Source organism: Haliotis asinina, chromosome 8 (genome assembly GCF_037392515.1).
Source record: "Haliotis asinina isolate JCU_RB_2024 chromosome 8, JCU_Hal_asi_v2, whole genome shotgun sequence".
NCBI classification, from domain to species: Eukaryota; Metazoa; Mollusca; class Gastropoda; order Lepetellida; family Haliotidae; genus Haliotis; species Haliotis asinina.
Window position 1 is genome coordinate 10,589,868 of NC_090287.1, and position 15,133 is coordinate 10,605,000.

General features: G+C 38.5%; 1 protein-coding gene across 1 annotated transcript in view; it reads left to right on the forward strand.

The window, feature by feature from the left end:
• The first annotated feature begins 9,549 nt into the window (after window positions 1-9,549).
• LOC137294828 (uncharacterized) overlaps window positions 9,550-15,133 on the forward strand; it is a 33,984-nt gene continuing 28,400 nt past the window's right edge. The window contains exon 1 of the mRNA XM_067825949.1: window positions 9,550-9,881. The gene's annotated coding sequence lies outside the window, so the exon portion shown is untranslated. The remainder of the gene's footprint in view (window positions 9,882-15,133) is intronic.

The window sequence follows — 15,133 nt, forward strand, 5'->3', positions numbered from 1 at the left end:
CGAAAATGTTCAAGTTTTAGACTGGCCCAGTTACAGCCCAGACCTAAACCCAATTGAGAATGTGTGGGGAGTCATGAAGGACAGAATAAACCAAAAGGGACTGAGAAATATTGAAGATATGAAGGCCGAGGTGGTCCAATATTGGGATACCCTGTCACACGATTACCTACAAACTTTGATGGGTAGTGCGCCTAGGCGTATTCAGGCATGCATTGCTGAGCGAGGAGGTCTAACAAAGTACTAAAACAAGACTGAGACTGTAAAAGGATGATGTTTTAACATGTTTATGTAAGTAAAACGCCAGAAGTTAATAAACGTAATGCGTTACATGACGCAACATGATTCTCAATAATTTCTGGGAATACTATAAACGTATACTACAGGTTCCACTATACTATATCAACATCACATGCTCCCCGAGCGAGTTCAACTCTAAAGGACAGAGGCCTGCCACAGCTGTGATTGTATGAAATAGTGTAAGATGTTTAAAGCACATCCATCCAGTAATTAAAACATTAAAACTGACCACAATTTTAAAAATTCAGTGTTGTCATATTTTATCACCATGACGTATGCTTATGTGTGCACCGATATTTTCAAGTAGGTGACATTTGATGCGGAATGAAGTGTTGATGTGTTCCGCTTCCTGTGCTGGGAAAAATGATGATGTTGCAGGATGGTGCTCCTGGTGATGTTATCGGGGACAATGTTGCTGATGTTGATGTTAGTCATCAAGTTGTTAGGGGGGCTGTTGTTTATGATTGTGTCGTTGAGGATGATGTCGTTGGTGACGATGTTGCTGGAGACGTTGTTGGAGGAGGATGTTGGTTAGGATCATGTATGGAATGATGTTCCTGGTAACTGTGTTGTTGAGGATTATGTTAATTGTTGGTGATGATTTTGCTGGGGATGATGTTGTTGGTGATGATGTTTCTGGGGATTATGTTGTTGGTGATGATGTTTCTGGGGATTATGTTGTTGGTGATGATGTTGCTGGGGATAATGTTGTTGGTGATGATGTTGCTGGGGATTATGTTGTTGGTGATGATGTTTCTGGGGATGATGTTGTTGGTGATGATATTTCTGGGGATTATGTTGTTGGTGATGATGTTTCTGGGGATGATGTTGGTGATGATGTTTCTGGGGATTATGTTGTTGGTGATGATGTTGCTGGGTTTATGTTGTTGGTGATGATGTTGCTGGGGATAATGTTGGTGATGATGTTGCTGGGGATTATGTTGTTGGTGATGATGTTGCTGGGGATGATGTTGGTGATGATGTTTCTGGGGATTATGTTGTTGGTGATGATGTTTCTGGGGATGATGTTGTTGGTGATGATGTTTCTGGGGATTATGTTGTTGGTGATGATGTTGCTGGGGATTATGTTGTTGGTGATGATGTTGCTGGGGATAATGTTGGTAATTACGTCGCTGGGAATTACATAAATAAATGCATAAATGATCAAAACATGATCACTATTATTGCAGAACCTATAACAGGGAAATGATGAAATAATGTATGGTGAAAATCCTCCATGACTGATAAGCTTCACAGGCGGATCCGGGGGAGGGCCGCCCCCTTATTCCTGAAATGACGACATTGAAACTCTCCTATGAACGAGTAAAATGAAATGTGCTGTTTTCCTTGATCTTTCGCAAAATGTTTGACTGCTTGAATAACTGGGCTAATACAGTCAAAATGTGTTAAAAGTACGTTGCTGTTGCGTAATCGTACTCAAAATGTGATTGGCTGAAACTGGACCAATCACTGATCAGAACGCTTACTGTCAAGAAGGGCATGTATTGTCACAGTAGTGTGGGAGAAATGAAGAGCGAACAAAAATTGTGGACCATCAATCGTTGTACTTCTGCTGTCCGACACGGTGTGCTGCATACTAATGGAAATGGTCCGTGTAATTATTCCGACAGCATTTTGTCTGAGTGTGTGCCTCGTTATATGTGACAGAAATAATAACTGTTCCACTAAAGTGGTCATGGCATGGTGATTCGCTGTGAGGACACTGGGGTGACTTTTATATCTGGGACGTAACCAAATTCAAAGACATGTTTGTAGGGAACGCACAAACCCATTTTGCAAATTCATTCACGCAGCGGGGACTTGTAACTCATGCAGGACTGGACTAGTCTAGCAGCTAGTCTCCGAAATGAACACATTTTACAGAAAAACACTTAAAATTATAGATACAATAGAAAGGAGCCCGGAGACTTTCTTCGTCCTGAAACAGTGGTATTGCAGACTTGCCACACACATTCTAGACATGCATGGACTACATTGGGTTTATTTGTCTCACGGTCTGTATGACTAGAATTTGCTGCGCAGAAGCTCAACTCTTCAGACCAGAGAGACTACATATAGACTTGAATCTAGTGGTCTTAATGTGCACAAATATGAAAGATTGTATTTAACTTACCATTTCAACATAGCATTTTAGCCCAGTGTGATATAATTCTAACCGATACTGATGGCCAACCTTCTAATTCACCCTAAGAGAAAGGAGAATTAATTTACATGCTTAGATTTACGTGTTTAAAATGGTAACAATCACTGTTTCAAATATAATTAATATAAATGTATTATATGACAGCTGTTTGACTGCCCTTTTCGACCACCATTATATGACAGGCCTGCAGCAAGTACCGATATCAGTCTTGCTGCTCCATATCTTTGATAATCTGTTTCATTATTTCTGTATCTATCCATGTTCTTTAGTGAAAACAATAAACACTCTTTAATGAAAAATAGTAACTCATTAATGAGCTATGCATCCTGTGGGTACCCTTTAGCATCATGGCTGTTCCCACTTTCATAATATGTGCACTGAACCATTAATTACTGTCTCACAAATGGGAGGACACAGGGGTTAAGGTGGTTCATGCTACGTTTTGAAATATCCAAGCAGAAATTGTCACAACGAAGGATACCAAAATCAACTCGCGTCAAACCTTAATTGTAAACCAAAAGTCACTGTGTTCTGTAATCTGCTTGGTTGAAAAACATGATCAAATGGTATTAGATTCCCGGAAACTGCAAGACTATTCACTGCGTATTTACACGTAAACAATTGTTTTGTTGTGTCATCAACAGTGGTGACGTCATTCAAATCATATTGTGACGTAAAGTTAGAATGACGTCACAAATGAGCAACTCCAGATGCTACCATGGGAACCAGCTGAAACGGCCTGCTGATGACACTTTACTGCTGTACTCATACTCGATGTAAACGAGTGCAGACAGTAAAACCCCTTTGGTTTACTTTTTTGTTTACAATGTCGATAAACACCATGTGTTGGCCAATTTCCGGGTGTTATTGAGTATTTGAAGCACGGGAATATTTCATTTGAAACGGGCCGGAGGTTTCAAATGAAATATTCCCGTGCTTCAAATACTCAATAACACCCGGAAATTGGCCAACACATGATGTTTATCTCCTAAGTCTCACGTCAACCCCGTGTCTCTCGTCACCCTAAGTCTCTCGTCAAATTGGTGAGCTGTAGGAACTCTCTTACTACATGTATTCAACTACCGCAGTACGATTCGTATATACTGATAAACATTGTAGAGCAAGGCCAGGTGTTTTCGTGACAATATGCGCTAAACGTCTTTATCCAGATCAGATGTGTCCCATCTGTACACTTACAATGACGAGACGTTTTTTTCTGAACGTTGGATTTGATGTTTATAGTAAATTACGGCGAACTCAGGCCAGTAGCAAGCTGTTTTTGCGTGTGAGCCTGACAAATTGCAAAGTGTTATATTTAGATAGTATTGGGGGCTTTACCCAACTTTCATCGCCAAAGTCACGTGTAAGCGCCTGGTACTAACAGTTCACAACAATCATCAGAAAAAATATATACTTATGGAAAGTAATAAAGGATCACCTGAAAGTAAAATTCTTCCTTAATTTTTCCAAGTGTCTTCACAAGCTTTGTATCGCACTGTGTGTGAAATTCTGGAAAACAATAAAGGAACACTTGTACTTTCAGGTGTTCCCTTATTACTTTCCATGAGTATATTTAGCATTTGTTAGCAAAACCATACACTTTGAAGATGAAAAGTACGGATTATACTCAATTGACACTTTGTCTTATTCTGTTACTTTACTTAAATTTAAAAAAGAGAAGTTGAAACAGCTGAGTTTCAAACTAAATCGCGTTTCTAAAAACGAGACCCGTGAAGGTACGGGGTAGAATAGGCCTTCAGCAAACCATGCTTTCTATAAAATGTGACTGCTTGTCATGTGAGGCGACTAACGAGATCGGGTGGTCAGGCTCGCTGACTTGGTTGACACATGTCATCGGTTCCCAGTTGCGCAGATCGATGCTCATGTTGTTGATCACTGGTCTAGACTCGATTATATACAGACCGCCGCCATGTAGTTGGAATATTGCTGAGTGCGGCGTAAAACTCTACTCACTCACTTCTTAAAACAAAAAATATAACAAAAGCATATCAACCTGACTCAAATTGTCTGGTAATGAGTTTGATATGGATTGCAGTATATCGGGAAATGCATTTTACTGGGTTTTCCCAAAATGTGAGTAGAGAAAATCAGACTTAAGTGAACATCATGTAAGTGAACAGTGCCTCAGGAAGTACTGTTGTGATTCGGTAATGAACAATGGAGTTTACAGACACTCTATATTATCAATGCATACTGTTCCGAAAGTGATATCGCTGGAATATTGCTGAGTGCTACGTTCATGCCAGGATCACCTTTGCCGCGGGCGCCGTAAATTAAATAGTAGTCTACGATTTTCCGTACGAGTTTTAGGCAATGTAGTCGACCACAGGTTACGACGCTTGTGTTCGCATTGTCTACGGGCATCATGCGATTTCCTTGGGGACAGGCCGAGGCAAACCTGCACCGAGGCTGCACAGAAATCGTACGGATATTATACGGATATCTCACGGAGGCCGCACGGTGCGATGGCAGTGCGGATATCCCTCGATCTTACGATCCTGTGGTTTAGAAAAACCGTGCGTTTACAGCACGATCACCGTACGGCCTTCGCTGTTTGACAAAATCGTAGATGCTACGGCGCTCGTTGAATCGTGCGATAATGGTCGTGCGGAAGTGGAGCTACGGGCAGTTTACGGACGCCCTAGACCCACCGCAGGCCCGATGTGAGCCAGGCACTAACAAACCAACCTGCTATATAGGTGTTGGTGAATGTACTCAGCTTTTGTTTAACGTTTAGTCATGAGTGTATAAGTAAGCCAAAATGAGAATCAGTGAGGCCATTGTGTACAGCATGACGTACCTTGAGGCCGATTGTATGAGCTGCTGTGACCTGCAGTCTGTTTGACTCGAAAGCTGGGGGACGTATGGCAATCTCTAATAGATAAATGGGTGTTTGGGTATAGGTTATTCACGAACATCTTGCCTCGTAATATTCATTGACTTCCTTTCTAAACTGGAATATTTAGCAATTCATGGGGGCACTTTCTTTTCAAACTGACTGTACATCTTAGCAAAACCAAAGGACAATGACGTCAATACGTCTGCTACCATATGTATTATTTGTGTAGATACAAAAGAGTTGCAAGTCATGAAGCTTAAAGCTGCTTTCTTTATGGTCAGGGAGTTCTTGTTCCAGCAAGTCAGCTACCAATCATAGCCTGTTTCCCAGATCCTCTAGGGACATTAAAAGAGAGAGCTCAACTCAAGTGAAGACAGACTGTTATATTCTAGGTTCTTCGCTCGACGTAGATTAGATGGAGTTTTCAATCTGGTAACTTTTGGGTTGGGGTTACCCAGTGTGGCGAAGCGTTCGTTCGTCCCGGGATTATTTAGTTTTGCTAATTGACCTTATATGGGAGGCTAAATATCAGTCTATCTTATATAACAAACCCCATTCCACCTAATGAACACCGCCATACCCAAATGAACACTGCTACACCTAATGAACACCGGCACACCTAATGAATACCAACCCACATAATGAACACAGCCACACCTAACAAACACCGCCCCAATTAATGAACATCAACCCACCTAACGAAAACCAAACCACCTGATGAACACCAACCAACCTAACGAACACCAACCTACCTCATGAACATCAACCAACTTAACGTATGTATACCAACTCGCCTGGCGTGGTGATAAGCTTGAACATGGCCATTCCCATGTTCTACATCTGATATATAAGCAGCCAGATAAACGAGACCGAGTTCACAGCTGGAGCCCAAGTAAACATCGGTCCACTATTTACAGGCTACATCTGACTGCACTGCGTGGAGTTCGGTCAAGGTCAATATGCACATTTAACACATCGATAGCAATACGCCATGGCGCTCTGAGGACATTTACTGCATAACGTGTCACGAAAATTTATATAGTCAAATGTTGTTTTTGCCCACAAACATTACTATTCTACCTGTCATGGCGACATGTGATAAATGGAACCTGGACAAGACAAACCTCAGGTTCAGAGTAGGAGATTATCTGTTGGAGAACTGTGATGGTGCTGTTTAGCTACCCACTTTTGCTAGGCGATTATCTGTTGGAGAACTGTGATGGTGGTGGTCTTCAATTACCCACTTTTGCTAGGTGATTATCTGTTGGAGAACTGTGATGGTGGTGGTCTTCAGTTACCCACTTTTGCTAGGTGATTATCTGTTGGAGAACTGTGATGGTGCTGGTCTTCAGTTACCCACTTTTGCTAGGCGATTATCTGTTGGAGAACTGTGATGGTGCTGGCCTTCAGTTACCCACTTTTGCTAGGCGATTATCTGTTGGAGAACTGTGATGGTGGTGGTCTTCAGTTACCCACTTTTGCTAGGCGATTATCTGTTGGAGAACTGTGATGGTGCTGGCCTTCAGTTACCCACTTTTGCTAGGCGATTATCTGTTGGAGAACTGTGATGGTGCTGGCCTTCAGTTACCCACTTTTGCTAGGCGATTATCTGTTGGAGAACTGTGATGGTGGTGGTCTTCAATTACCCACTTTTGCTAGGCGTTTATCTGCTGAAGAGTCGTCTTTAGTAACCAGTGCTTGCTAGATGACTAACGGGATCGGGTCAGTCTCGATGACTTGTTTCAGTTGCCCATGTTGTCAATTACTGGATTTCTCTAGCCCAGTCTTGATTTTTGACACACCGCCGAAATATTGACCAGTGCGTCCTTAAAAGCAAAGAAACAAACAGCTTCCTTGAAAACTAACTAAATAATTTGTTCCAACCTCAATTTATGAAATATGGAAAGACATAAAAGAGTTAATTTAATCATATGCCATTTATAGACAACGAACTGTTCACCTTCTAGAGGAGGCCAACCAGGTCACACGCTGATACAACCAAGTGTGCCGTGGAATCCAGTTTAAGGAAGCTTAGGCCAGTTTAAGGAAACTGAATTTCACAAATGTAATCTCACAAACTAGGAGAAACATATTTTAATCATCGCCTATCCCAAATATATATAAAACCAAACTTAGTTTTAGTTGAAATATTAACAAGACATACCAAACAATAATTAATAAATGAGTTTGTTTTTACGCCGTGTTTAGCGGTATTCCAGCAACATGACGGCGGGGGACGCCAGAAATGGGCTTCACACATTGTACCCACGTGGGAAATCGAACACGGGTCTTATGAGCGAGCTCTACCCCACCGCTCCACCAAAAGTCCCGCCTGCTTCACTGCTGGCATCCAGCCTGTTTCACTGCAGCATCCGGCATACCAGAATGGGGTGGTATCATCTATGTTGGGTGACGCAGGCAGGTGCACGTTCACCTTGCCACCGCTGTATGGCAGATTAACTATCTGCCCTTGAGTAGCAGTCGTCTGTTGTTGCAGGTGTGTTCGTAAAAGGTGCAACAAATTCCATGAAGTGCATAATCATTTTTTATGGAAATATAACGTTCATTATCTAATATATACAACTAGGAAGAGGGCAAATGTAACATATGTTATATTTGGGTTAGTCTGTCTCACAGTTCCTGAACCACATTACTTTCCCTAATGCCTAAACCTACTGCTAGAAACCAGGTTCTGAATCTGTGTTCTCCCTTGGGCTCTTTTTCAGTTTATAATAGGTTTGTTGGTGACTATCAAAATTATAACTACTCAGAGAGTAAGCATTAGTCTATATTGGGGATTACTCTTTTTCTGTAAGGTACAGATTTTAGGACTTATCTAAATACTAGAAAAATACTAGAGTGAGTGAGTGAGTTGGTTTTTACGCCGCTTGTAGCAATATTCCAGGACGGGGGACACCAGAATTTGGCTTCACACATCGTACCCAAATACAAACTAGAATCTGTACTTACCTAAAATATACCATATGTAACATTTCTTACTTCATTATTTTATCCTTTTACTATTTTGTCGTTGTAATGTTAAACTAATTTGAAAGCATGGTAAGTGTAATTATCCAATCCCCCGATCGCTGGAGGACCCTACCACATCCTAACATCATCTCACTCTAACAACATGTAATTACAGGGATTCATTTCAGGGGACCAACCCAGTGCACCCTACACCAACGCACCCGGACCCGACCTGACCCTGCCCACACCAGCCAGGACCCTAACCACACAAACGTACCTGGGCCCACCCCAACTACTACACGGATCAGACACACAACAACCTACCTGGACACGTCCCAACCCAACCCACCATATCCACCCCTACCCCACACAAACCTGAACCAGACCCTACTGCAACAAACTTGGACACACCTCACAACAACCCACCTGGACATATACGTATAAATATACCCTACCCCCATCCGGGATCCGACCCACACCAACTCACCCGACCACAGACCAACCCACCCACACCAATCCAGACCGTCCCTACTCCAAACCAAATTGGACACTAAGAGTAATTACTAATTTAAACCTCGAGATAAAATCGAGCATTGCAGAGAAACAGTTTGAAAAATCTCTGTTTCTTATGAAATTGAAGTCGTTTATTGAACTTACAGATCCGAATCTGATTATCTCGATGGCGCATAACTCGAACATTTATCCGTGTTTTACTCATTCGCTCTACTATGATTGTGCTGAGAGATTGGAGTCTATTTGAGGAAGTACGGTACACACTTCGCGTGCAGTTGACATTCACCGCCCCACGAGTGTAAATAGGTCAGACACGCTCTCGGTATGTGATATATGTTCTCGGGATTTGTTCCTACCCCCGGGCTTCATTTAAATAGGCGCAGTTTCAATGTGATAAACATTATTGTCACGAGTACTCTCTGATTAGTTACACAAGGGTCGCGCTAACTTCCAAAGAGCTCATCAGCAAAATGTAGTTTACGTAACTTGAAAAATATTTATACGTACATGTCCATGTCAGCATCCTGTATGTGCATTCTTGAATTGGCTGTGCAAATATTTGATATATGTATATGTCACGGAATGTGTGAATTTCCCAACAAAAAACATGTTCCTATGCATTGACAGTGTGAATTTAATTGTGTGAATTGTGTTCAATATCGTCCACGCTTTTGACCTCTGACCACTCCGACCTTTTTTATCAAGGTGAAGGTCATATATAAGCAACTTCCTGGTCACCATTCTGATCGTGACATTTGTATTAAACTTGACAATTCTGTTGTATGAAATCAATCATTGCACATATATCACACTAGAAGGATGGAAATGAAATGACTGTCGTAGAAATCCCGCGGGGTGCGTCTAGCTAGCTAGTACTCAACATTGGCCAGAGTACGCTGGTGGGTCGTGCATGATTCACTTGTGTTCCACGACAGAATAGTGGGCCTCGGAACCAAACATATAGGTCATTAATGAAAGAACACCCCAGCGTCAACACCGGGTTGTACACCACTGCCAATACTTACAGGATTTTGTTGTTTCTTTAAGTCAAAATTAGGAAATGCAGATGAAATCAAGGTAAGAACGACTTTTCATTCATAACAGGTTCAAACCGTGGAAATGACAGCTACTTCATGCAGTGATATTTGTCAATCCCTATTTATATTTCTCTTAACGTTTAAAAACAAATAGTTTAACGCCCTTAGATTACATGTTCATACTTGATGGGTTAATATTTCATTTTGTTTTGTAAATCATTTCTATTTGGAAGAGTCCCAGTGTTTATATAACATATATTAAAGGTTATGTAAGCATTAATGGTGTATTTATGTGTGTGGGTGCTGTTATATTTTCCTGGCATCTGTATGTATGGAAGCACCCTGCTTTTTGTGTACAATTAAAAATATGCTATTTCGTATATATTTGATCAGATATAAACAATTCTATAGCATATTTATGAGATGCTTTTCATGTTATATAAGTGACGAATGTACGATGCATGGTTGTATACTGGAATGAAACAGCACATTTACTTGGCTTTTTGTAGTATGTATTGGGGTGTTTCAGTATTTTAGAGTAAGTAAATGTAAGTCTTTTGGACGTGCTATACCTGTCACTGTTCAAACATGTGTAGAGAAGACGTGGGGATTTTGTATTTATGTTTTGTTCAACCTCACCTGCAAAGCCAGATATTAACAAAAATATTTAGGAAGAATTTCAGTGAAAGACAAAACCTTTTCTTTTTTTGCCGTCTGAAGCATAATTATATATAAAAGTAACAGTTCATTTTTCCAAATTAATTTGTCTAATGCATTGAATGTGTTTCCCTTCCACACCAGTGATAGGCATTGGGGAGTGCTGTTGTCCAACTAATACACAGTCTAATATAATATATAATCCAAACGAGTGAAACAGCTTACTTTGCATGTACGATTTTAAATATGGTTATGTTTTATTTTTTTAAATACCAAACACCTTAGTAGTTCACAGTATGAGAATATGATGGTCGGAGAGTGTAATTGTTTATTGCCGAACTTGTCGAGAATAAAAAACCCTGAAATATCGTTCGTAATAAATGTTATATATTAGATTGTATACATGTCCTTTCTTAAATACGTGCGCTCGTTATTTTTTTACTCGATTATGGTTTTGCAAAATTGATTTTCAATCTGTGAGCACCTTTTCGTACAGTGTGAAATATGGCATATTCGAAAATAGGTTTTTGATGACCCTTGCCTTTGACAACATACGGAAATCGATACAAACTATGGGCAACAATACAACCGTATCGCGCTCTGTTGTTCTGAAGATACCAAGCTGCAATGGCTTCAAAACAAATCCCTATCAGATGCAGTGCATTCATTATGACTTGTACAGCAATTGTCCTTGTTCTTTGGAGACTATAATAACACTTCTATTTTACGACTGTAGCAAGGTTTGATAAAAACTCCTGTTTGGTAAAAAACTTGAAAACTTGCTTAACAATAATCTTGTTATAAATTTAAAGTTCACTAAAGAACTAATTCTGCTCTCATTCGGCCGTGAAATAATGATCCAATCAACGTGATTCCTATCCTTTTAAAAGATATCATTTATAACTGAAAAATATCTTACCAATATATCAGTTTTTGCAACGGGCTCGAAACTTTTATGAAATGACAAAATGGTAAGTTTAAGTTTTTCAAATTCTGGTCAGTCTGCCTCCTCCCATTTTTTGAATGATGTTTGAATTTCTGCATCATCTATTCTGTATGATGTTTTCTAAACGAACTCTGCAAAGTGTATTTAAACATGACTGCAGTCCATGTTCCTGTGAGTGACTGAGTGAGTGAGTTTAGTTCTACACCGCACTTCAGATATATGGCGGTGGTCCATGTACCAATCATTTAAAAACTGGGAAAAACATAATCTATTTATATTCAGTTATGTCAACGAATATGCGTATTTGTGAGCGTACTATTTTCAATGATTAAAAAGAAAAGGACGAATGTGCACGATAAACAAAATATAAATATTCATTTTCGGTATGAAAGTGTTCTTGATTAATGTTGTAATTAATCCACTCTAATCAGTTGGATTTGGCAAGATACATGAATTTTACTTTCATTTATAATACGGAAGATGTTGTTGGATTACTTACACTCTCTTACCAGTGTGAGAACTTAAATACGTAAAGAACGTAAATATTACGGAAATGTATCTTACATATTGTATATGTTTTTAGATATGGAATAATTGTGTAAAAGTCGGAGTTCATTCCCCTGTCTATTTGTTTATTGCGAAACAAATTCACAAGGTACCATAACAAGCCAATTTGGATGTAATTGATAAAATATTTGGTTCGTTTTATTATACGTTTATTCCCTCCAGATTTTTAAACCAAAGTACAGTAAACAGATAAGGAAGTGAAAAAGAATGTTGTTTAAGTAATGAAGCAAATTCTCCGTTTAGATTTATGAAATGTTTATATAAATTCAGAGCATGGATGAAAAAGAGGCTTCAATCTACTCAAATAGCGATCGCCAGTACGCTTGTCTCATGACAAGACTGACAAGACAAGCGTTTTCTTCTAGTAAATGAAACATTACACATGCCCTCTGGAATTGGGCTGACATTCATGATAAATTTAAACATTTGTCAAATTTTTAAAAAGACTGACGTTAATTGATTATTTTCGTCATCGTCATCGATTACTTAGACAACTTTTTTTTTGCCGGAGCATTATAAACTAGGGAATGACCTCGAATTCTTCAGGCAGGCGCACATTTTCACTGTGACCATTACTTTGAAGTTGTATCTTTTCCCATTGGTTGACTATGGTCAATTAAGTAAACTTAATTAAGAATGTGTCTATGTGCGTGTTGATATATATTGCGTTAACAGTTGGCGCAGATGGGGTTGATACTATGTAACAAAGGGCTATTTTTAGTTGCGGCTGTGCCCTATTTCTTTTTGACTGTACGTGTTTTTTTCTGTTTTCCATCTTCAGTCCACTCCAAATTTTCATTCTGATATAAAATAAGAGAAGTTTCGAAGTAATCGACGTTTTTAAAAGTAATAAAACGATAATGAAACTAGGGGTACAGAATATTTCTGTGTGTTCTTGCTGGATTGAGGTGGGAGATATGAAACACACAAAAACTACTGACATGGATATGTGCATATTTCAGGAGTCCTTTTTCCATGCTATGAAAATCTCTTCTTAAAGGCGTACTGTCTTTAAATTTAGTGAAATGTTTACTATGCTTTTTATATCGATTTAATTTGTTTGAATTAAACGTTTGGTAATGGGCTGTGATGAACGTCTGAATTTGTAAACCAAGTGATAAAAACAGAAAAGCATTTGATTATTATTTCGATGGATTATGAAGAGGCTTTTTTTTTTTTAAAAAAAAATCAAAAAAATCACGTGGCATATTTTTGTGCATGTTACGTTTCTGCGTACAATGTTTCAATGTATAATGTCTGTCATTAAAGATCGAATTACTTAAACGGGTGACTTCAATTGTAATATTATTTCAGAAATTACTATGATTTCCCGCGGACATAAAGTTAAGTAAATAAGATACAGGGAATCGTCGGTGTGGTTGTGTGCAAATATTTGCAGCACCAGGAAATATTTCTTATGTTGTTAATAATAAAGATTTTTCATTGTGCATTGTGCAGTAAAATAGTTTTAACCATGCATAAAAAATCAAGTATCTATACTGAAAGGATAATTCTTGTTAAAGATAATTGCTGGGAGAACTTATATTCGTATGTACATCTAGCAGTTTTTACCAACAAATCATTGTCTTTTTCCAGATGCAGTACATTGATCGTGACTTGTGCAACTATTGTCCTGGTTCTTTAGGGACTATAATAGTCAAACTAGTCTCTGAAATGAACATATTTTACAAAAGAAGTTAATGGTAAAAAACTTTCTTCATTTCCTGAAGCTAATGAAATCGAGACATGCCACATTTTGTAGACTTGCGTGGGCTTTCTTGGACATACAGGTATTTGCTTCAGGGCACGACAGAATACAACTATAGTAACACTTCTACTTTATGATTATTGCAAGGTTTGATAAAACTCCTATTTGGCATAAACTTGAAAACTAGCCAAACAATAATCTGGTTGTAAATTTAAAGTTTGATAAAAAAGAACTAATTCAGATTGTTAAAGGCATATTATGTGCGAACTTATATACATATGTACATTTAGCAAATGGTATAGATCAATTCTAAATAGCCTCACGGGTTGAGTCAGTGTAAACAGAATGTTTCTAAATAACAACTCGTAAATTCAATAACAGCAGGGCAGAACACAGTTGGTTGTAATTTCGTTGCATAATGTCTGGCTGGCAACTGAAGCATGTCCATAGGAACGAAGTGCAGGGTGCTGCAGGTACATCACACATAACAGGCAGATTTACGGGTGCTTTGAACTGGTCGAAATTTGAACCGTTTGTATGACCAGCGACTACAAGATTCAAGCCAGACTTTGCTGTACTATCCCAAGTTTCATTTTATAATAATTGATATAATTTTTATAAAGGCTTTTGGACCCACGGATGGATTTTTGATTTTGATTAACGGGTGTCAAGAGTAATGTAACAAGCCGGCGTTACTGTGTAGATTTGTTTGATCCGATAGCCTACTTATTCATCTTAATGTAAATGTATATATTTTAGAGAGGTTATGGCATTATAGATTGATCTTATGTATAAGCTAAACTATGAATTACACAAACATTTTTATTGACATTAACAATAATGTACTATGTTAAGTTGTTATAGTGCATACAAGACAAATTACATGAATTCCACAAACATCTATTTTGTGAAACTAACAATAATGTACTAGTAATGCCATCATAAGATGTTATACTATATACAAGACAAACTACATGAATTCCACAAACATCTATTTTGTGAAACTAACAATATTGTACTAGTAATGCCATCATAAGATGTTATACTATATACAAGACAAACTACATGAATTCCACAAACATCTATTTTGTGAAACTAACAATAATGTACTAGTAATGCCATCATAAGATGTTATACTATATACAAGTTAAACTACATGAATTCCACAAACATCTATTTTGTGAAACTAACAATAATGTACTAGTAATGCCATCATAAGATGTTATACTATATACAACACAAACTACATGAATTCCACAAACATCTATTTTGTGAAACTAACAATAATGTACTAGTAATGCCATCATAAGATGTTATACTATATACAAGACAAACTACATGAATTCCACAAACATCTATTTTGTGAAACTAACAATAATGTACTAGTAATGCCATCATAAGATGTTATACTATA